The sequence below is a fragment of the Ailuropoda melanoleuca genome, chromosome 16 (genome assembly GCF_002007445.2).
Source record: "Ailuropoda melanoleuca isolate Jingjing chromosome 16, ASM200744v2, whole genome shotgun sequence".
Taxonomy (NCBI): Eukaryota; Metazoa; Chordata; class Mammalia; order Carnivora; family Ursidae; genus Ailuropoda; species Ailuropoda melanoleuca.
In genome coordinates, this window is record NC_048233.1 from 19,495,926 (window position 1) to 19,517,173 (window position 21,248).

General features: G+C 51.0%; 1 long non-coding RNA gene across 13 annotated transcripts; it reads left to right on the plus strand.

The window, feature by feature from the left end:
* Positions 1-3,607: 3,607 nt before the first annotated feature.
* LOC105234761 lies at positions 3,608-21,031 on the plus strand. Of its 13 annotated transcripts, none has more exons than XR_004621504.1 (7): positions 3,608-4,043; positions 4,141-4,201; positions 5,968-6,135; positions 14,147-14,301; positions 14,816-14,963; positions 16,851-17,204; positions 17,305-19,098. It is a non-coding gene; the product is annotated as an uncharacterized LOC105234761 (long non-coding RNA). The 13 variants fall into 13 exon arrangements; XR_004621506.1 differs by having other exon boundaries at positions 14,816-14,891; positions 17,305-19,088; XR_004621500.1 differs by having other exon boundaries at positions 14,147-14,963; positions 17,305-17,457; positions 18,045-19,079.
* Positions 21,032-21,248: the final 217 nt, after the last annotated feature.

A 21,248-nucleotide genomic window follows, 5' to 3' on the forward strand; every position in this document is an offset into this window, starting at 1 on the left:
GGCCACAGCTTCTCCTGCAGGATCACCCCATCAGTCATGCTCACAGTGCACTCCACAGATGACCCTTCACATATGACACATGTGTGGCAGGTTTTCTACAAAGGATCAACTGCAGCACACACAGAACCGCACGAGGACAGGTGCAGGATCATGTGTGTGGCAAGATGCCAAGCGCGGCTGCTATTTTCCACCACATGCAGGTGCGATGTCAGGGTGACACCGTGTCTGTGAGCTCTGCAAAAATGGTACCCATGAGATCTGTCCTAGGACAGCAGTGGCGAGAGTGGCAGTGGCACCCACCCCCTAGCTGTGGGCTCCCTCTCAGGGCAGAAGGGGTGCCCATGAGCTCTCAGCCACTCCTCTCCCAGCCCTGGGGAGCTCCAGCTTGGCAGCAGGGAGAGTGGAAAGGAGAGGAAAGTCCCCTGCTACCCTCTCCTCTTCCCCGCTCTCTCCCCACCATCTCCTCACTACTTCCCTACCAACCAAGGAGCCTCCAGAAGGAAAGGAGGAAGAGATGGGTTTTAGTGGAATTCACAGTTTTCACAATTTGTTTCTCCTGCTCCTTGCTTCTCTCCCCATCAGACCTGACCCCACACACATCTGTCCCCCCAGTGGTTGAAGCCCCCAGGACAGTGGGCAGGGGTGGCAGAGGACAGGAGCAGCCACTGCCCTCACCCCCTCTCCTCTCTGTACCCCCTGCCCTTCCAGATCTGTGAGCCTTCTCCTTGATGGTCCTTGCTCTCCTCCTTCCTCACCCCTCCCCGCTACTGTCCTGCCCCTCCCCAGGGAGTTGGTGCTTTTATTTTTCAGGGGGAGGGAGGAGAGGACAGAAGGGAACCAGAGAGGGGAAAAGGTGAGATTAGAGAAGGGGCAGAAGCAGGGAAGGCGACCATAGTAACTTCAACAGGTGGGGTGTATGGTCGGGCCCTGAACATCTTCCTACCTGAGTATCTGTCAGAGTAAAACAGGTCAAGTAAAGCAAAATAAGGAGACACTAGGGCCAGAGGCAGGACAAGAGAAGGAATTTTAGGGTGCCAGTATGAAAGGGGGGTCCAGGGACTACAGGTGTTCCCTGGAAGTGGGGAGAAGGCAGCCACAGTCCCCCCCAACCTTCTTCCACCCCTGATACAGCCCTGACCTTTTCTTTTCATCCCTTCCTGCATGAGACAGTATGACCCTGGCCACGTCATCCTGCAGCTGTGTCCCCTGCATGTTATACACCCTTCATCCCTCCTTTTAGGAGGACCACATTACAATAAATTAAGAAAGAAAAAGAAAGAAAGAAAGAAAGAAAGAAAGAAAGAAAGAAAGAAAGAAAGAAAGAAAGAAAGAGAAAGAAAGAAAGAAAGAAAGAAAGAAAGAAAGAAAGAAAGAAAGAAAGAAAGAAAGAAAGAAAGAAAGGAAGAAAGAAAGAAAGGAAGGAAGGAAGAAAAAATGAGAGAAGGAAAGGAAAAGAACAGGCCCAGGGCTGGGGGTGCAGAGGATGCAGAGTTGGGGACATAAGTCTCTCCTGGAGGAAGGGACATGTGGGGGGACCTGTCAGGTGGAGCCCATCCAGGTGATGTCACATGGAGTGTCTGAACCTTGATGGGGGAGGAGGGAAGAGGGGAGGAAGCAGGGGTGTGAACCAGAGACAGAGAAAGAGGCTGAGAGACACAGAGATAAGAGAAGCAGGGAGAGAATCAGGGAGAGAGCTGGGAGTGCAAAGAGGGAGCCAGGATGGGGGAGGCAGCACAGGAGACAGGAGGACATGCTGGGAGACACTGAAAGGCTCACAGGGTGAGACTCACATAGATGTGATGGGAAGAGAGACCCTCAGACACTGAGGGAGGGACAGGGAGGGGGACAGCCAGAAGGGAGAGCTGAGGGCAGCCACAGTTCTGGGACATCTCAGACTACAGAATATTTGGAGTCAGAGAGACTGACTGACAGGCCCAGAGACAGACAGATGTGCTGACAGAGATGAAGGTGAAGGAGGCCAGGATGGAAGGAAGCAGACAGGGCTGCAGGGAGGAGGGGGAGGGAGCAGAGAGAGAAGGAGGCAGGTGTGCAGCAGGAGGGGAGCCAAGCCAGGGAGGGGGCTGCATATTGGCTCCAGGAACCTCTTCCCTCTCACCTGACTCCTGCTGAGCCCAGGCCCCTCTTAGGAGCTGCTGCTGCTGCTGGAAGGGCCCAGAAAGCTGAGAGGACAAGGCTGCTGCCAGGGCTGCCCCAGGCTCCCTCCCAGTGCCCCCCTGGGGCTCCCAGAGGCCCTGCATGGATATGGACACTGCCTCCTTTCCCTTCCCCCACAGTGCTGCCATCCAAAGAGGCCTGAGCTCAGCCCTAATTTCTCAGAGGTCATACAGCCTGACACCCCCGTGCAGGTGAGTGGGGCCAAGGAGAAAGAGAAACTGAGGCAGGCAGTCAAGGGAGGCTGAGTAGCCCTGGAGAAGGTGCTGGACACACTGGTCAGGGATCCCACGGAGGAGAGGGAGGAGAGGTGAAGGCCTGGGACTGGGTCTGAGTTGAGAGCTGAAGAAGCACCAGGCATAGTATGAGCAAAATAAACTACTAGTGACTGTCCATTAACTTGGGGTCAACAGTGTAGACACGTTCTGAGAAGTCAGGATCAATGCCTTCAAGCAGCTCCTCACTAAAGGGCCCCAGAAATATACATATGAACTCACACAAGGAGACAGTGATGCAGAGAATAGCAACACTGGGATCAGTGTCCATGCTGGAATCGAGGTTTTAAGGGACCAATGATGAAGCATCCATCCAAGGGTATGAAGACCTAAGACTTAGCATGGCAGCTGGGCCCTGCCTTTTCCCCCAGGCTTTCTTGATGTTCTGCAAAGATCAGCTCCCCCAGCTCCTGTCAGGACTAGGGGAGACCCCTAGAACATTAACTCAAACAATCTAAAGGGGAATAGTTCTCCTTGCCCCTTTCCCTGCAGCCACATTTGAAGGTCCCAGAGGCCAGATGTCTGCTGACAGCTAGACCAAGACGTCTCTGTAGCAGCAGGAGGGAGGGTGGAGAGGGAACCTTCCAGAGAAGTCCTGCAGGGAAGACTAGGGAGCAAAACCCACCATGTCCATCCCATTTCCACGCACACGTGAAAGTGTAATAACGTTCAGAATGTTCAGGGCTTCCATGTAACTATAGCCAGGAGCTGTGTAATTAAGTTTCTTCTCCAAGTCCTATCCATTACTCTCCTTCTCCCCCCATGGACACACATCTTTTATAAAACACATTGAACCAGATCCGGACTTCAGAAACTGCCTCCACTAGAGAAATGGACTTAATTTCCGCAATAAAATTTAGAGTAAGCTTTGGAAAGGATTTCCTTAGAGCTATGTTTGGTAAATGCTAGAACCAGAGAAACACACAGGCACATACACTTATCACACCCCCACAGCAAAGGAAAGCCTCACTTGACTGCTATTTCTTTGCCTGTGGGATGGGCCCCAAGATGACTTGTCCCTCATCAGGAAACACAATACAGTATCTATAAACATGAAGAGATGAGTTCCCCTCTAACCCTGAGCTGCAGGAGGGAGATAACGGTTTCCCTCCCCCATCATGGCAAACATTCTGAGGAAGGATGACACAGCCTGGAGGGAAGAGCCCACATGCAGATGCCCAGTTTGCTGTCCTGTCCCCCAGACCCCCCTCTCCTGCTGGATCTCCAGCTCTCTGCACTTCTCATTGGACTTTCCCTGTGATCCAGCCCAGGGGGAAGGAAAACATAAAAGGAGGAGAAGACAGGGCCCTGCTCTCTGGGATGTGAGAAGAGAGGCACAAGAGGAGAAACCATAGAAACCATGGGCAAAAAAAAAAAAAAGGCATGCAAGTTAACAAAGTGTTGCCTGATCCTTCAGTGCTGAGGGACTCCGGAAAGGAGGATGAGAGCTTGAGAGCAGAGATGGAGAGCAGCAAGCAAGAACAGAGGGAAGGAGATGCAGATTGAGAGGCTGGGGGTGCAAAGGGCTGGGAGACAGGAGGCTGGTGTGCTCAGCAAGTCTGCAGAGAAGAAGCTGAGAAGACATCAGAGATGAGGGTGAGGATGGAATAAATGCCTAATGCTTTCAGATTTATCAGTCTTAACACCTGTGCACGGTTCTTCTGCATGAATCTCCTTTTCTCCTCAATAACAGGCTACAGAAGCAGGTGTTAGTGCTGCTATTTTACAGATAATGAAACTAAGGCACAGAGAGGGTAAGTAAGTTGCCTCAAGTCACAGAGTGGGTGAGGGGCAGAGCAGAGAATCACATGACTGCATGTGGGGCCCCCTCCTGCAGGCTCTGCCCTGGGAAGCAGCCAGGCTGGGGGCCCAGGTGTGGGAGGGAGAAGGTTCTCCCCAGAGGGCCAAAGCCTTGCCTCCTGGGCCCTTCTCAGCATGCCCTGCCCAGGAGAACTTTGCCAAGTTGAGGCCTCAGCTGGGGAGTGGGGAAGGAATACCTTACCCTCTGAAGGTGAGAGGCTGAACCACAGCATTTATGGAAGATCTGTGAGCTTTAAACACAGAATTCCGTCCATGGAAGGGGTGGGTGAAGGGGAGAGCCCTGAGACTAAGGTCTCAGATTCTTCAGTCTTCCCATGACCCCTCCCCACTCCATCCCTGTCTCCCTCTCCCTCTTTCTGTTTCCTGACCCCCAGGGGCCTCCTCCCCACCTGTCTAGGCCTCTGTAGCCGTCTCCCCCCAGCCATGGCTCCCTAGTCTGTGCGGTCCAGGCTCAATCGTCCTCACAGCCTAGGAGGACACATCAAGGCCAGGAAGTCAGCCTCGCTCCCAGCGTCCTGCCCGCCCAGCCCAGGGTCACCACGGAGCTACAACCCTGGACATTTTACACTGTGACCCACATCCAGCAGACCCTGCTTCCTCCATCCCTCTGCCTCCCTCACACACATTCCCCAACACACACACACACACACACACACACACACACAGGGGTCCTTCCCCAAGGTCACGCACTTCCTGAAGCTCTGGCTTCTCTGATCCTCTCCTCTCCATGTTCCTGCTCCTTGCTAACTAACCGAGCATCATTCTCCTTGTCTCCTCAGAAACCTTCTAGACTTCTGTGTCTGCCTCCACCTTCCCTCCTGTGGCCATTGCCTATCTCCCATCATCTGATTCATGGGGTCTGGTCCACTTGCCCTTGACCCACTCAGCTCACACACATTTGCTGAAGGAGCGCCCAGAGCGCTGTGTCTCCCTGTCCTGCTCTCGGCCTCCTCTCCCAGCTGTCAGGGAGCCCCCCAGGCCAGGCCCCTGCTGCTCCCTCTGGGTCTCCCCTGGGTGCCCAGCACACACAGAGAGGCTGGAGTTTGGGACTCACTGCTTCTGCTCCCAGGAGAAAGGAGGGAACTGAGACAGAAACCCAGGCAGGGACACATCTGAGCCTCCACTGCCCTGTGAGCCTAGTGTCAGCGCGGCAGGCAGCTGGAGGGAATCCCTGTCTAGGGGGCCGTGCTTTCCTCTAGAAATCCCAGTGTACCTGCATGTGTGTGCATGCGTGTGCGTGTGTGTGTGTGTGTGCACGTGCACGCGCGCATCTGCCATGCAGGGACGGTAGAGGAGGCTATGGGTATGAGGCTCCAGGAGTACAGGTCCTGTCTGGAGGGGAGAGTCCTGGGGGAGCTGGACTCGCCGACTCCCGGCAGCTCCCAGCACGCACGGGCCATGACCACAGGGACAGTGGGCGGCCAACACGGCCAGCGCAGGATGGATGCATGTTGGCCTTTAGGCAATGCCTCCTTCCTCCCTGGGTGTGAATTTGCTCATTCACATGGGTTCCTGTGTCCCGTTGTTCAGTCCAGTCTCCATCCTCCCTGCTTGTCCACACTCACAGGCATTTCCTGTGTTCAGAGCTTAAAGCTTTTTTTAGGCTGAACCATATGAAATTCCTGCTAGTCAGTGAGTTTTGGCTTCTACAGTCTATTGCTTTCACTCTTCTCTTTTCTAAACATGTTTTTGCCCCCAGGCTAAGGGGCCAGGGGAGCAGAGTGAGGAAAGGCAGACACTACGCACTCACAGTTACTGAGCGCACACTGTGTGTCGAGTCTGTGGCCTTCCCAGCACAGCGCTGATGCTCACCGCAGCCCCGTGAAGGATTTCCTGCAGCCTGACAGGGATTCCCCACGTGTTACAGGTGAGTGAGTCCAGGTGAGGAAGCTACATGGGGAGGAACAGGGCTGGGACCCAACTCAGAGCCAGACCTCCTGCTTCCCCACCGCCCACCCACAAGCAGGGACATCCTGGCAGAGCCTGGGAGCCAGAAGGCCATGCCTGCAGCTTGAGGACAGGGAGGGAGGTGGAGGCAGGCCACACTGGGACTCTGTGGGGGGCAGGAGAGCCCCATGGAAGGGGTGGGGCAAAGCCCAGGGACAACTTTTGAAACTGAGCAGGAGAAGGGCCGGTGTGAGAAAGAACCAGTGCAGAAACACAGGGAGGGACTGGAGGGAACCTGGGAGGTGATGGCCCCCAGTCATGGCCAGAGCGCGGGAAGGCAGGAGCACCTGCAGAAGGAGGCCAAGTTGGGTGTGGACAGAGCAGAAGGGTGGTGACAGGGAGGAACCAGGCTGCAGACACTAGGGTGTCAGGGAGGGAGCGATAGCGGGAGCATGGGGAGCAAAGATAAAGTCCAGGGAAAGGATCGAGGGCTGAAGGGAGGGAGAGAGCATGTGGAGATGTGGGCCTGAGGCACATACAGGGACCCAGGTGTACAGGCAGTAGGCACAGAAGGGAGCAGGAGTCAGCCCAAGATGGAGAGAAAAGGACAGGAGAAGAAACTGGAGAAGGAACACCCTGGTGCAGGCACACACATGCAGGAACACACACACACACATGCACACACACACACACACCCTTCAAGGGAAAAGGTGTAATTATCTGGTGATTGGCTCCAGGGTCCTTAGGAGCCCCCCAACCCATAGCTCAAACCCTGGCAGGCATGTGGAGGTGATGGAAGGCAGGGCCACAGGGATCAGAGGAGTGGAAGGGAACGGTCATGAGCTTGTGTGTCCTTCTGTGCTTGTTAGTGCCTGTGAGCGCACCTGCTCTGAGGAGCAGCCTGTGCCTGCGGACTGGATGTCCCACCACTGCCCTCAGGCTCCAGTGCAGCTTTCTCCCCTTCAGGGGGAGTCTCACAGGGTTGACAATGATGCTGGTCTCTGAGGGCAGAGAAGTTTGTCATTTTGCTATTTGCCTCCTTGTCAGGACCTCAGCGGGACAGATGCTAACTTGTGCACGCATGGCTCCAGACAACTGTGCACATACACATCACTGCCCAACACACCTCAGTGCTCCCTCCAGTGGCCTCAATTCTAATTCTACCAACTTCAGAACCCCCAGCCTGGCTGTGAACATCTGCCTCCCCACACCCCTCCATGCTGGTCCCCAATCCAGCTGTTCATTCCAGGTCAGCACAGCTGGCTCCTGTCTGGCTTTGGTTTGCTCATCCTGCTTCAGAAGCAACAGAGAGAGGTTCTCCTCCTCTTGTCCTCCTCCATCCCTGCCCTCCTGGGTTTCTCCTTCTACACCCACTCAGGACTCCTCTCCTCCAGCCTGCCTTCCCTGATGAACTCCCTGGCTCTGATTCTGAATTGGCCTGGTCCTTTGCACTTGTGGGTCTGTGCTGGGTGAGTGTCACCGGGTTACTATGCATATGAGTGAGCAGGGAAGGGACAGTCAGCTCCCCAAAGGCAGGACCCCTTGACCAAGTATTTCAGGCAAATGCCAGGCCTCCCCCTCCAGCACCAGGCTGGGGGTGCTCCTGGGAACACCGCTATCTCGTTTTAACAAACACACAGAAATATGACACTGGGACACCAGCAGCCACCAGGAATGTGCCCCTCTGCCACAGGCTGCAAGCATCACCTTCACAATGACCTTCAGAGCCACATGGGAGGAGGCCCGTCCTCCACTGTGTCTGCCCACATCCACCTGGTTTTCCACTGGAAATATGCTTCCCAGCTGGGTCCTCACCTTCTTCTCCAGCCTCAGAGAACACTGGGCAAATCTCAACCCTTAGACCCGCCCTAAAGGACACCCCTGTGTCCCTGGTGAGGAGGCTCAGAGAGACCCTGCAGGCTGGAAGGAATCCCCACAGAGGAGCCAGCATGAGCCGGCCTCCTGCAGGGGCACCTGTCAGAGCCACTGGGAAGAAGGTGACAGGCGGGGGGACAGGCTCACTGCACTGAACATGAAAGAGAGGGACAAGGTCTCCCTGAGAAGCACTCATGACCACCTCCCCACCTCACCCCAGGCTTGTGTCAGCCCAGCCCAGCTCTCTGGGGAGACAGGTGCCCTGCTTGCCTCCCCCCTGCCCCTGCTCTGCTTCTCCACAGCCCTGGCTCCCCCTGTCCCCCTCCCTCCTGCAGTGAGTGGTGCCTCCCTGTCCCTGTCTCTCCTACATCCTTGCCTCCAGCAGTGTCCTTCTCCACCTCTGACTCTCTCTGTCCTCTGTGCCTTTCTCTGCTCCCTTTCTCACTCTCAGCTTCTCTCCCTCTGATCTCAGTCTGGGCTCTGCCATTTCTTTCCCAGCTCAGTCTGTCTCTAACTTGCATCTTCTTTCTGTCCTGCCCTCACTGCTCAGAGCAGGGGCTGCGGAGGGAGGGGGTGTGGAAGTCCCTTCAGCACCAGAGATTCTGGCCTTGTGACTAGAGCTCTGAACAGCTGGGTTCCTGTGACACACACACACACAGACACACACGCACACGCACACACACAGCAACCTCTCTTCCCACCAGTGCCCAAGGTCCTGAGAGGCCAGCAGAGCCCTTGCCTCAGAGTCTGCACCCCCCCACCCCCACCACCTCTACCTGCCCCTTCTTCCTGCCTCCCCTGCTGCCACCACCTCCTCCTTTCCCTTCTCTGTCTCCCTCCCTCTCTGTGAGCACTTTTCTGGCAGTCTCCTCACCCTGGTCGCCTGTCCTTGGATCTCTCTTTGGATCTGGGTCCATGGCTTTCACACATCCTGAGCCTGAGTCCAACCTGTGTTTCTTTTTTTTTTTATTTTATTATATTATGTTAATCACCATACACTACATCCCCAGATTCCGATGCAAAGTTTGATGCTTCATTAATTGCGTATAACACCCAGTGCACCATGCAATACGTGCCCTCCTTACTACCCATCACCAGTCTATCCCATTCCCCCACCCCCTCCCCTCTGAAGTCTTCAGTTTGTTTCTCATAGTCCATAGTCTCTCATGTTTCATTCCCCCTTCTGATTACCCCCCTTTTCTTTATCCCTTTCTTCCCCTACCGATCATCCTAGTTCTTATGTTCCATAGATGAGAGAAATCATATGATAATTGTCTTTCTCTGCTTGACTTATTTCACTTAGCATTATCTCCTCCAGTGCCGTCCATGTTGCAGCAAATGTTGAGAATTCGTTCTTTCTGATAGCTGAGTAATATTCCATTGTATATATGGACCACAGCTTCTTAATCCAGTCATCTGTTGAAGGGCATCTCGGCTCCTTCCATGATTTGGCTATTGTGGACAATGCAGCTATGAACATTGGGGTGCATATGGCCCTTCTCTTTACTACGTCTGTATCTTTGGGGTAAACACCCAGTAGTGCAATGGCTGGGTCATAGGGTAGTTCAATTTTTAACTTTTTAAGGGACCTCCACACTGTTTTCCAGAGTGGCTGTACCAACTTGCATTCCCACCAACAATGTAGGAGGGATCCCCTTTCTCCACATCCTCTCCAACAATTGTTGTTTCTTGCCTTGTCTATCTTTGCCATTCTAACTGGCGTAAGGTGGTATCTCAGTGTGGTTTTGATTTGAATTTCCCTGATGGCTAATGATTTTGAACATTTTTTCATGTGTCTGTTAGCCATTTGTATGTCTTCATTGGAAAAGTGTCTGTTCATATCTTCTGCCCATTTTATGATTTGTTTATTTGTTTCTCGTGTATTGAGTTTGAGAAGTTCTTTGTAGATCTTGGATACCAGTCCTTTATCTGTGGTGTCCTTTGCAAATATATTCTCCCATTCCGTGGGCTGTCTCTTAGTTTTTTTGACTGTTTCCTTGGCTGTGCAGAAGCTCTTTATCCTGATAAAGTCCCATAAGTTCATTTTATCTTTTATTTCTCTTGCCTTTGGAGATGTGTCGTGAAAAAGGTTGCTCTGGCCGATGTCATAGAAGTTGTTGCCTATGTTCTCCTCTAGAATTTTGATGGATTCCTGTCTCACATTGAGGTCTTTCATCCATTTGGAGTTTATTTTTGTGTATGGTGTGAGAGAGTGGTCAAGTTTCATTCTTTTGCATGTAGCTGTCCAATTTTCCCAGCACCATTTATTGAAGAGACTGTCTTTTTTCCACCGGATGTTTTTTCCTGCTTTATCAAAGATTAGTTGCCCAAAGAGCCGAGGGTCCATTTCTGGGTTCTCTATTCTGTTCCATTGGTCGATGTGTCTGTTTTTGTGCCAGTACCATGCTGTCTTTGTGATCACAGCTTTGTAGTACAGCTCGAAATCCGGCATTGTGATGCCCCCAGCTTTGTTTTTCCTTTTCAACAGTTCCTTGGAGATTCGGGGCCTTTTCTGGTTCCATACAAATTTAAGGACTATTTGTTCCAGTTCTTTGAAAAATGTCCTCGGTATTTTGATCGGGATAGCATTGAAAGTGTAGATTGCTCTGGGTAGTATGGACATTTTAACTATGTTAATTCTTCCAATCCATGAGCATGGAATATTTTTCCATCTTTTTATGTCTTCCTCAATATCTTTCAAAAGTGATCTATAGTTTCTAGGATATAGGTCCTTTACGTCTCTGGTTAAGTTAATTCCAAGGTAACGCATGGTTTTTGGTGTTATTGTAAATGGGATGGATTCCCTAATTTCTCTTTCTTCAGTCTCGTTATTCGTGTATAGAAATGCAACTGATTTCTGGGCATTGATTTTGTATCCTGCCACCTTACTGAATTGTTCTATAACTTCTAATAGTTTGGGAGTGGATTCCTTTGGGTTTTCCATATAGAGTATCATGTCATCTGCAAAGAGAGACAGTTTGACTTCTTCTTTGCCGATTTGGATACCTTTGATCCCTTTTTGTCTTCTGATTGCTGTTGCAAGGACTTCTAGTACTATGTTGAATAATAGTGGCGAGAGTGGGCATCCTTGTCGTGTTCCTGATCTTAAGGGAAAGGCTTCCAGCTTTTCCCCATTGAGAATAATGCTTGCAGTAGGCTTTTCATAGATGGCTTTTATGAGATTGAGAAATGTACCCTCTATTCCTACACTCTGAAGGGTTTTAATCAGGAAAGGATGCTGTATTTTGTCAAATGCTTTTTCTGCATCAATTGAGAGGATCATATGGTTCTTGAGTCTTTTCTTGTTGATATGATGTATCACATTGATTGATTTGCGAGTGTTGAACCATGCTTGCATCCCAGGTATGAATCCCACTTGGTCATGATGGATAATCCTTTTAATGTACTGTTGGATTCTATTAGCAAGGATCTTGTTGAGGATTTTGGCATCCATATTCATTAGAGAAATCGGTCTGTAATTCTCCTTTTTGAGGGGGTCTTTGCCTGGTTTGGGGATCAAGGTAATATTAGCCTCATAGAATGAGTTTGGTAGCTTTCCTTCTGTTTCTATTTTTTGAAATAGCTTTAGGAGAATAGGTATTATTTCTTCTTTGAATGTTTGGTAGAATTCCCCAGGAAAACCGTCTGGGCCTGGAGTTTTATTATTTGGAAGGTTGTTTATCACTGACTCAATTTCTTCATAGTTAATTGGCCTATTTAAGAAATCTATTTCTTCCTGTTTCAGTCTTGGTAGTTTATAGGTTTCCAGGAAGGCCTCCATCTCTTCCAGATTGTTTAGTTTTTTGGCATATAGCTGTTGATAAAAGTTTCTAATAATCCTTGCAATTTCAATGGTGCTGGTCGTGACCTCTCCCTTTTCAGTCATAATTTTAATAATCTCAGTCCTTTCTCTTTGTTTTTGGACAAGTTTTGCCAGTGGTCTATCAATTTTATGGATTCTCTCAAAGAACCAGCTTCTAGTCCTGTTGATCTGCTCTACTGTGGTTCTGGTCTCTAATTCATTGATTTCTGCTCTAATCTTGGTCAACTCCTTCCTTGTCAGTGGGTTAGGCCTGTCCCTCTGTTGCTGTTCCAGTTTCTTGAGGTGAGAATATAGAAACTGCATTTTAGATTTTTCTATTCTTTTGAGTGAGGCTTGGATGGCTATGTATTTCCCCCTTAGGACTGCCTTTGCAGTATCCCATAGGTTTTGGACCGTTGTGTATTCATTCTCGTTGGTCTCCATAAATTGTTTAATTTGTTTTTTGATTTCCTGGTTTATCGAGTCATTCTTGAGCAGGATGGTTCTTCCTCCAAGTGTTTGAGTTTCTTCCAGGTTTTTCCTTGTGGTTGAGTTCTAATTTCAGAGCGTTGTGGTCCAACCTGTGTTTCTGAGTCCAAGTGTCTCTACTATCTCTGGCCTCTGGGTGTCTCTCTGCATTTCTCTCAGATCCTTTGCTCTGCTCTCTGGAGGCTCCTCTCTTTCCACTATCCTTTCTCTGGTTCTGTCTCCCTGTCTCTCTCTCCCACTGCCCACTGTCTGTCTCTAATGACTCTGTGTGTGGGTCTCTTGAACTCTCCAGGTCTTCGGACCAGCTCAGTCTTATTGGTCTTATCTGCTGGTCTTAGCACGAATCCTGGGCCTCTGTCCCTGTTCCTGTGATGATCTCCCCACTTCTCTGCCTCACCCCCAACTGCCCCATGGATCCAAGGCTGCGCTGGCACATAAGGCTTTGGAGGGGTTGTGCATGGCAGCCTTTTGTGTGGAAGGTGGATGGCTGAGAGAGGACTGCAGCACTCTTCTCCTCATAGGACATTCTTCATGACTCCAGATGCAGATCCCCTCCCGGCCTGCTATGCTGGCCCTGTTATTCCCCAGTCCACCCACTGGGAATCATTGGAAATTCTGGGAGGGCACACCAGGTCCCCTCAGTCAGGTATCTGTGCATCTAGAGCGTTCTGTGAGAGGAGGAGGGAAGAGAAGCGGAAAGTCAACTGGAGGTGCTTTGCCAGAGGGGCTGCAGGGGTGAGCGGAACAGAAAGCCGGGGAGCTCTGCCTCTGCATCCCGGCCAGCACCGCCCAGCGGCTCCTTGCAGCCCTCACACAGGCACACGTGGGGCCACCAGTCCAGGGAGGAGGTGCAGCAGGTCTTCAAGGACAGGAAGGGGACAGACAATATGTGTCCCTCTTTCATCCCCTCAGGCACATGGAACCCTTCCTTGCACACAGGAAGCTCTCCATAAAGTCATTGGCTCCTGTGTCACCAGCTCTCCCAAAATAAGCCTCTAAATCAGTGGAACTCAATCCCTTTCATTATTCCTTCCCACCCCCACCGCTACTCCCTCACCCCCAGCCCCTCAGTATCTGCCCCCGGGACTGTATCCCCTGTCAAGCCTTCCCAGCACCCCAAGATCATGGGACCCCAGCTCAAATACCACTCATCCCAACCCTCCTCCTCCCTCATTACCTGCTGTCTCTCCCTCCTCCTCTCCCCTCACTCCCACCCCAGTGCATCCTGGCCCCCTGGGTACTCCCCAGAGACAGGCAGTCACTAATAAGCACTGAGCACTGAGCACTGGAAGGGGGGGCCGAGGGCAGCCGGGTGGGGGAGGGGATTCCAGAGCTAGAGATAAGGAGTCCTGTCAGCATCTGTCACATATGTCATCTCCTCCAGCTCCCCTGTCTCCTGCCTCCTGACTCCTGCCAGTCCATCTCCTGCAGAAACTGATGCCCTGAGCTCAGGTGCAAATTCATGGAATCTAGACTCCTAATGCCTGGTCTGCTCAAGACCCATTTTCTCTGGGATGTCACTCTCCCTGCCATCTTCCTTGACAACTCATGACAAATCCTGGGAGCTGAGGTTGTAGATGGAGCCCAAAGAGGAAGAGACATTGCTCTCACTGCTCAATATCTTCATCTCAGCCCTTTGTCTCCACCGCACATCCCCACAAGCACAACTGAACACCTCAGGCAGTAGAAAAGAGGGTGAAATCTCAGGAAGACTTTCCCAGTGTTAAGGAGGTCCTGAGTGCTTCCAGAAACCAGGGGCGATGAGGGGAAAGATGAGGTTGGAAGACTACAGAATGATTCTTCTGATAAAAGCAATTTCCACCAGGAGGCGAAAAACAGCCCTGAAGACTTGAGCAGAACCTTCTCAGCAGCGACTTCCAAAGGGCTCGGCAGCCACAACAGGGCAGCAGAGAATGGCGCTCCCTGCAGAGCCCCCCTGGCCCTGGGACCTGAGACAGGACTGGGCTGCCCAGACTGGGGGTCAGTGGCCTTCCTCTCCTGGCCTCCCCCCTCCCCCCACCCCATCCACAGACTGCTGGACATGTGCACAAATCAGACCAGAGACACTTTCAGCTAGGAGGCTTCAGGCTCCCCCAGAGATAGCACACATGTGCACAAACACACACACACATGCAGATACACACACACAGATGCTCACACTCATACATACACACAGACACATACCCTCAAAATACACACATATACACACCCATACATCACATTGTCACATGCATGTAACACAAAGACACATACGCACTCACATTTACAGACACGCACACACACCCAAACTTACACACTCTGACACACACATCAAACAAACATGTGCACACATTCGCACCACTCTATTCCTTTCTTCTAAGGCTCCAGAGCCAGTCCTCTGGATCCTAGAGATCTGGAATGTGCAGGGGAAAGCAGGGAAACCCACAGGGAACCTGTTTCCGGTTTCCTGGCCCACACTGCAGCTCCCCTGCTCTATCCCCCTTTCTGCCACCAGAGTCTCTGGGACTATGACCCACACTGTGAAAGTGCAACCTGCAGAGATCACTCAGTCATTCACACAACGGACACTTGTGAGCACCTACCTACCACTCCCCAACCCACCCCCACCCCCAGGCCTGCAGCTGAGGGAGACTCATAAATGAGTAAGACCTTCTGCCCTCTGGTATGGGGAGGGAAGAGCTAAGCTCAGGAGGCAAGGACCTGAGTTCAAATCCTGCCTTTGCCTCTTCATATGCTGTGTTATTTTGGGCCCTTCGCATAACCTCTCTGAGCCTCAGTTTCATCACCTGTAAGCTGGGATTATTGAAATTTACCTAATACCTCTGTGAAGATTAAGGCAGGTAAAGTTTTGATCAGCAGTGTGTCCACCTGTGGAAGCCACCCCACTCCATTCCCCAGCCCCTGAGGGGAGTGTCTCCCCAATACCCTTCCAGTCCTGCTGTCCCTGACACAGAAACCCCATCTCCTTCAGCCTCAGACCCTCAGTTGAACACACCTAGGGAAACTTCATCTCTGACGAGGCCAGCCATCTGACTCCCCCGCCCTGGCCCTGCCCCCTACCCTCCTGGTCCCTAGTGCCTCTTCCCCTTTGCAGGTAGCCTTTTCCCTAACAAAATTTAACGCAGCTGGCCATGGCTAAAAAGGTTGGAATGGAGCACTAGGCCCTCGAATCAGATGGATATGAAGGGTTAATCAGCAGGCAAGGAGCAAACCTGCAGAAAGTCATCCTGAATGCCCCTGAATTACACTAATTCAGATGCATTCTTTACAGATAGAGTGGGAGACAGTTACAGGACAGGACTTGTGCTAAGCAGTCAAGGGAGAGATTTTGTTGCCCCATGAACCCTAAATAATTGCTGGGAGGAAACTTCAATAGATTCTGTGCTCAGAGCTGAGAAGCAGCCCAGCCCACCCCAACTCATATGGGCACCCCCTGCAGGTGACTTGGGCCAAGGGGAGCTGGGATGGCTGCCCTACCCCTGCTGCTCAGGTGGCCTCCTCAGCCCCCTCCAGAGTCAGGCCTCAGCCTGAGAGGGAAGTGGCTCTGAGTTCTCACCTCACCTTCTTGGGACATCCATGGACCCACAAACACCCTTGTTTCCCTGCCACAGCCTTTCCTCCCTACATTCCTCCCAGGCTCTGACTGCTTCTGAACTGCTGTCTGCTTCCCCTCCTCCCAGTGTGATCCTCCTGCAGTCCTCCTTCCAGACAACTGGCCACCCTGATCTTCTCTGAGCTTCCATCTGCCATTTCCCATCCTGGTGCCTCCACCTCCCCCTTGCCCACCCCCATCCCTCCGACCCCTCCCCTGCCCACCTCCTACTCTGTCCCCTCCCACCTGGAACACCTTCCACCTTCCCCAGCCTGCCTCCCCTCCTGGCTCACCTCCCCAGACAACACCACCTCCCAGTGGGCTCCACCTTCCCCTTACCTCTGTCTCTCCACCCTACCATCTGCTTTCACACCCTTCCCACCCTTCAGAATCTAGGGAGTAGAGTAGGGCTCAGAGCCCAAGGAAAGGAAGGACATTTACCACCATCTCTCTCCTCCTGCACTCTGCCTGCTTTGCCCCTCTCTCCTCTGGGCACATCCAGTCGGGTGTTAAGGAGACCTGAAGAGACATTTCCCCATCAGCAGAGTGATGGGCAGGGGTGCACAGAGAAAAGGGTTGACCAGGAGAAACCTGCTAGGCACTTCTTTCCAGCCTGGGGAAGCCCCGCCCATGACAGGCGAGCCCAGCCCCCTCCTGAGAGGTTTCCTGAGGCAGAGCCTGGCCAGCCCACAGCTTGGCTCTGCCCCAGTTTGGAAGGGATCCTTGGCAGCCCTGGGACCTCAGGACAGCCTGATGACCTGGTCACCCCAAAGCCACTGGGTTTCAGGAAAGGACAGAGGCAAATGGTAACTGTTCCCCACCGGGTCTTCCCAACACCTTGGCCTCCACTCTAGCTTCAAGGACACTCCCCCTCAGCTCCTAGAGCGGGTTTGCTGGAAAGGACCTCGCGCAGCCTCTGTATCTTTTCACCCCGCAGATCACTGATGTCTGAGAGCCCAGCAGAAGGCGCGTGGTTTAGCAATGACCGTGTGTGTGTGTGTGTTTGTCTGCACGCGTGCGCGCAGGACAGGACTCATACCTCCATGTGGAAGCCAAAGATTCCCCCCAGAGTCTCACCTCCTGTTCTGCCTGTTTGGTCTACGCGGTCTCCCCTTCCCTGGCCACACCTTGCTGAACCCCAGCACTCCTGGAGAGAGGATGTCCCTCTATGGGTCCCTTTTCATGCTGTCCCTCCAGTATCCAACTCAGGATTTCTGCTTCAGAAAACAAGCAGCACTGTCTGCTTCCAGGAAGATCTTCCTCTCCCCTAGCTTCAGTCTTTCATGCTGCTGTAAGTGATCGTACTGCCCCGGGAAATTGTGGGGCTCTCTCCCACCCTTCCACTTTTCCCCACTTCTTCAGCTTCCCCGTGGTTTGTCCCAAATATCTAGGTTCCAGATCCCAGGATTCAGAACATGTTTCTGGGCTCTAAGATCCAGCCAAGGGCTGAGGAGTCTGAGTGTCTGTTTGGATGCAAGGGGAAGGCAGTGGTTCCTGGGGTGAAAATGGCCAGACAACACTTTGGAGCTCTGTGCACACAGCAGGTGTGTAATAAGTGTGAAATGGTCCATTGAGAAGCTGGGCTTAGGGAGGTGAGGGAGGATAGAGGGCACAGGAATGAGGCTGGACTGGTCTGAAATGCCTGTTCCCCATTCTCTTCCCTTCCTTCTGGGCCACCTGGAGAGAATGTGCTCTAAGACAGGCCTGAGCCTGGAGTCTTCCCTAAGCTGAGGGGGGTGTCCTCCCCTCCATCCACCTCCACCCACCCCAGCTCAGGACACCAGGACACCCACCCCTAAGAGCCTAGCCACTGTTCCCCCACCCCACCAACCCCACACACCCTCTGATCAGCCAGGGCTCCCAGATCTCTGACCCCTTACCTTGCACACCAGCCTGAATGCCCCCATTCTGGTAAAATCTTAGGTGACCTCTTGCAGCTGCCTGAGCCCCTCCAGTCAACAGAGTAGTTTTCAAGCTTTAGCCAGCACCCTTAGCCCACATGATGATGAACTCATCTTTCTTAGTATCCCTATAGCATGTATAACCAAAATGTGTTATCCCAACAGGAAGCAGGTACAGGAAAGGGCGAGAGGGTATAAAGCTCCAGGTACTAGTCTCAGATTTCTCTTAGACATTCCCATACCTTTCCTAATGGAACCCCTGCTCTGCAAGATACAGAAGTCGATGCTACCAACTTGTGCCAGGAGGAGGGGCCAGGAAAAGAAAGGAAGACCCTGCTAATTAAAGAGCTAGCTGAGGCTGCTGGGATACTGGAGGACTGCCTGCTCTTCACCAGCCCGCTTTGTCTTCAGTCTTGGATCCCCTGCCTTCAGCCAGGGACCCAGGGATGACTGGGGTCAGGTAGTCTATAAAGTCACTCAGAGGATACCTTCCCCTCTCCAAAGCCCAAAAGTCTGACCAACTCCCCCAAGGAGAACAGAGCCCAGAACCCACTGAATCTGAGCTGGGAGGTGAGAGGGAGTCCCTGTGACAGCAAATAGCCTCTGTCGTTGTGTGCTCCTGTCTCCATCTCTTCCCCAACTCCTCACATCCTGGGGCTTTATTTCAGAGGCCTCTGCCTTGATCTTCTCCAAGTCTCTAGCAAGATCAAAGCTCTTAACCCTGTTTTGCTTGCTGAATCTTAGGCTGGATTAGAGGGGACAGGGTCAACCCAGAGGCAAGGGGACAGCCCTGACTTCCCCTTTTCCCAAGCAGGAGGGAGGTTTGGAAGTTGGACCAAAGAGGAACCAGTCCTAAACTTGTTTTGAAAAACACACACCCTGGTGGGAAGGCTTTTAGTCTCCTTCTGTTATTGATTTTATTGTTATTTTTCTTCAGTTTAGAAATTGAACTAACATGTCATCATAGTAGTGTAAAATATGACAGTGGCCATAAAGGCCTTTCCTAACCTCCCTATCTAAACAAAATTCCCTGTTATTCTTGATCAGAAGACCCTGTTTATTTCCTTTGGGGGTTCATCACACTCTGGAATTATTGAACCTTTGTTTTCTTGCTTATTTTCTATTTCCCTTTAGGAAAAGCTCTATCTTTGAATGAGAGAAAGAATGAACGATGAATAAATATATGGGAATAAATCTACTGGTGGGACCAACATTTCCTAATAAGATGATCCATACCTGAAAGTATCATGTGCAGACCCACAAACAGTAATGTCCTTTGTCAGTACTCATAAATATCTCTACTTCCCCATCTCTCATCATGGCCTCTTTCCCCCTATTTAATACCACACATGAAATTATTTAACAATTCTTTAGCTCTGTGTGAAGCACAGTGGAGAGACTATAAAAATGAGCAGGGTACAGTCTCCCCACTCCAGAAGTTTACAGTTGAGTGAGGGAGAAAGAGAAGACATAGGGTAACTACAGCTGAAGACAATGTGCAGAGAGAATATATAGTCAGAGTGACACAAAGAAGTAGAGGAGATCAAAGGAAATAAATGTCTTCAGAGACAGATAATCCAGGAAGACGTAGGCAGAGGTAACATTTAAAGTGGACCTTGATGATTGTGTAGGATTTTAGTAGTCAGACATTGGGAGGACAGAACTCCAAGGAAAGACATAGCTACTATACATCTCTCATCACCTCTTTCTCCCCACTGAGTTCCTTAATAAGAATAAAAGAGTTTCTTAATCTCATCACTGAGAAGAACACAAAGGGTGGAAAAGCATATACTGCACAAATTAAGTCAGGTAATTTGCATACCTGGGGAAAGAGAGAAACCACTCCTTTTATCTCCATAGTCAATTTTCCTGGATCTTCTGACACTATATGTCAATAAATATCTATTTTTCCTCCTTCTCTGGGAAAGAGATGAGGTGAAATGTCACATGTAAACTACAGTTTGTCATAAAAATCCCTCATAGAACAGTCTCCCAAGCACTGGCGTTGGAAGGTGGAGGAGGAGTTCCTGTGTTGTGTCTGTCTGCAAACCACATGCAGGTCCTCCTGCCTCCTGCTTCCGGGAGCCTTGATTCAGGTTTTCTAAGGTAGTAACAGAGACATTCAACTCCTCTTACCAAACTTGCTCCTGTCAAAGCCCATTGCTTTCTATGAAATTAGTTTCACAAATGACCAGTTTCTCACAATGTCGACTCTAGATTCTTTAATTAGCATAACTTTTAATTATTCTCTTTCTGGGATGTTTCAAAGACAGAGGCCCCCTCAGAAGCAAAGAAGCAAAAAATATGGCTTCTCTTAGTACCTTCCATGAGGGCGTTCTAGGAGAGCGGAGGTAGTTCTGTGGGTGGTATGCATATGACTGCAGCTGGGTTTTATACTAGAGGGTAAAAAACAGGAGGGGATTTCCTTGTGGCTGCTGTTTCTCTTTCTCTGCAAACCTCTTCTGACTGTAACAGGTGTAGAGGCCTCCACAGCAGCCCAGCATCTTAGCCATGAACTTCCCAGAAGGACACTCACAAAGGTTTCTTTGGGAGGTCATGAAAAATAAACATCAGGGTTTGGTAGAAACACACCAATCAGGGCCAGGGGTGGAAGGCAGCTGGTTCCTTAGTGTTGATTGAATTCCTTCAGGGTTCGTCTACATTCACATGCACAAGCACGTGCACACAACACAATCTTGGGTGCATATTTCCACTCAAATTCAAACACATATGCCTATATATTATGTACACATGCATAGCTTTCAATGAGGAGCTTTATGAATATATGCACCCAAATTTTCCCCGTTTCCAAGCCCCTGACTGCAGGGTGGGGCACAGTGAAGGTGAAGGTGAAGGACACAAGTATGAGCTGCATGTGTCACTAAGTGTGTCTCTGACTACATTCCATAAACTCATAGAAATTTTTTTTAAGATTTTATTTATTTATTTGACAGAGAGAGACAGCCAGCAAGAGAGGAACACAAGCAAGGGGAGTGGGAGAGGAAGAAGCAGTCTCCTAGCGGAGGAACCTGATGTGGGGCACGATCCCAGAACGCCAGGATCACACCCTGAGCCAAAGGCAGACGCTTAACGACTGCGACACCCAGGCGCCCCAGAAATTGTTTTTGATTATTCACTATTTGGAATTATCCACTGTCTTTCAATTACCTCTATGCCATCAAGTTTCTTTTTTTAATATATTTATTATTATGTTCAATTAGCCAACATATAGTACATCATTAGCTTTTGAGGTAGTGTTCAACAATTCATTAGTTGTATATAACATCCAGTGCTCATTGCCACTCTTGCCCTCCTTAATACCCATCACCCGGTTACCCCATCCCCCACCCGCTCCCTTCTATAACCCTCAGTTTGTTTCCTGGATTCCAGAGTCTCTCATGATTTGTCTCCCTCTCTGATGTTTTCCCATTCAG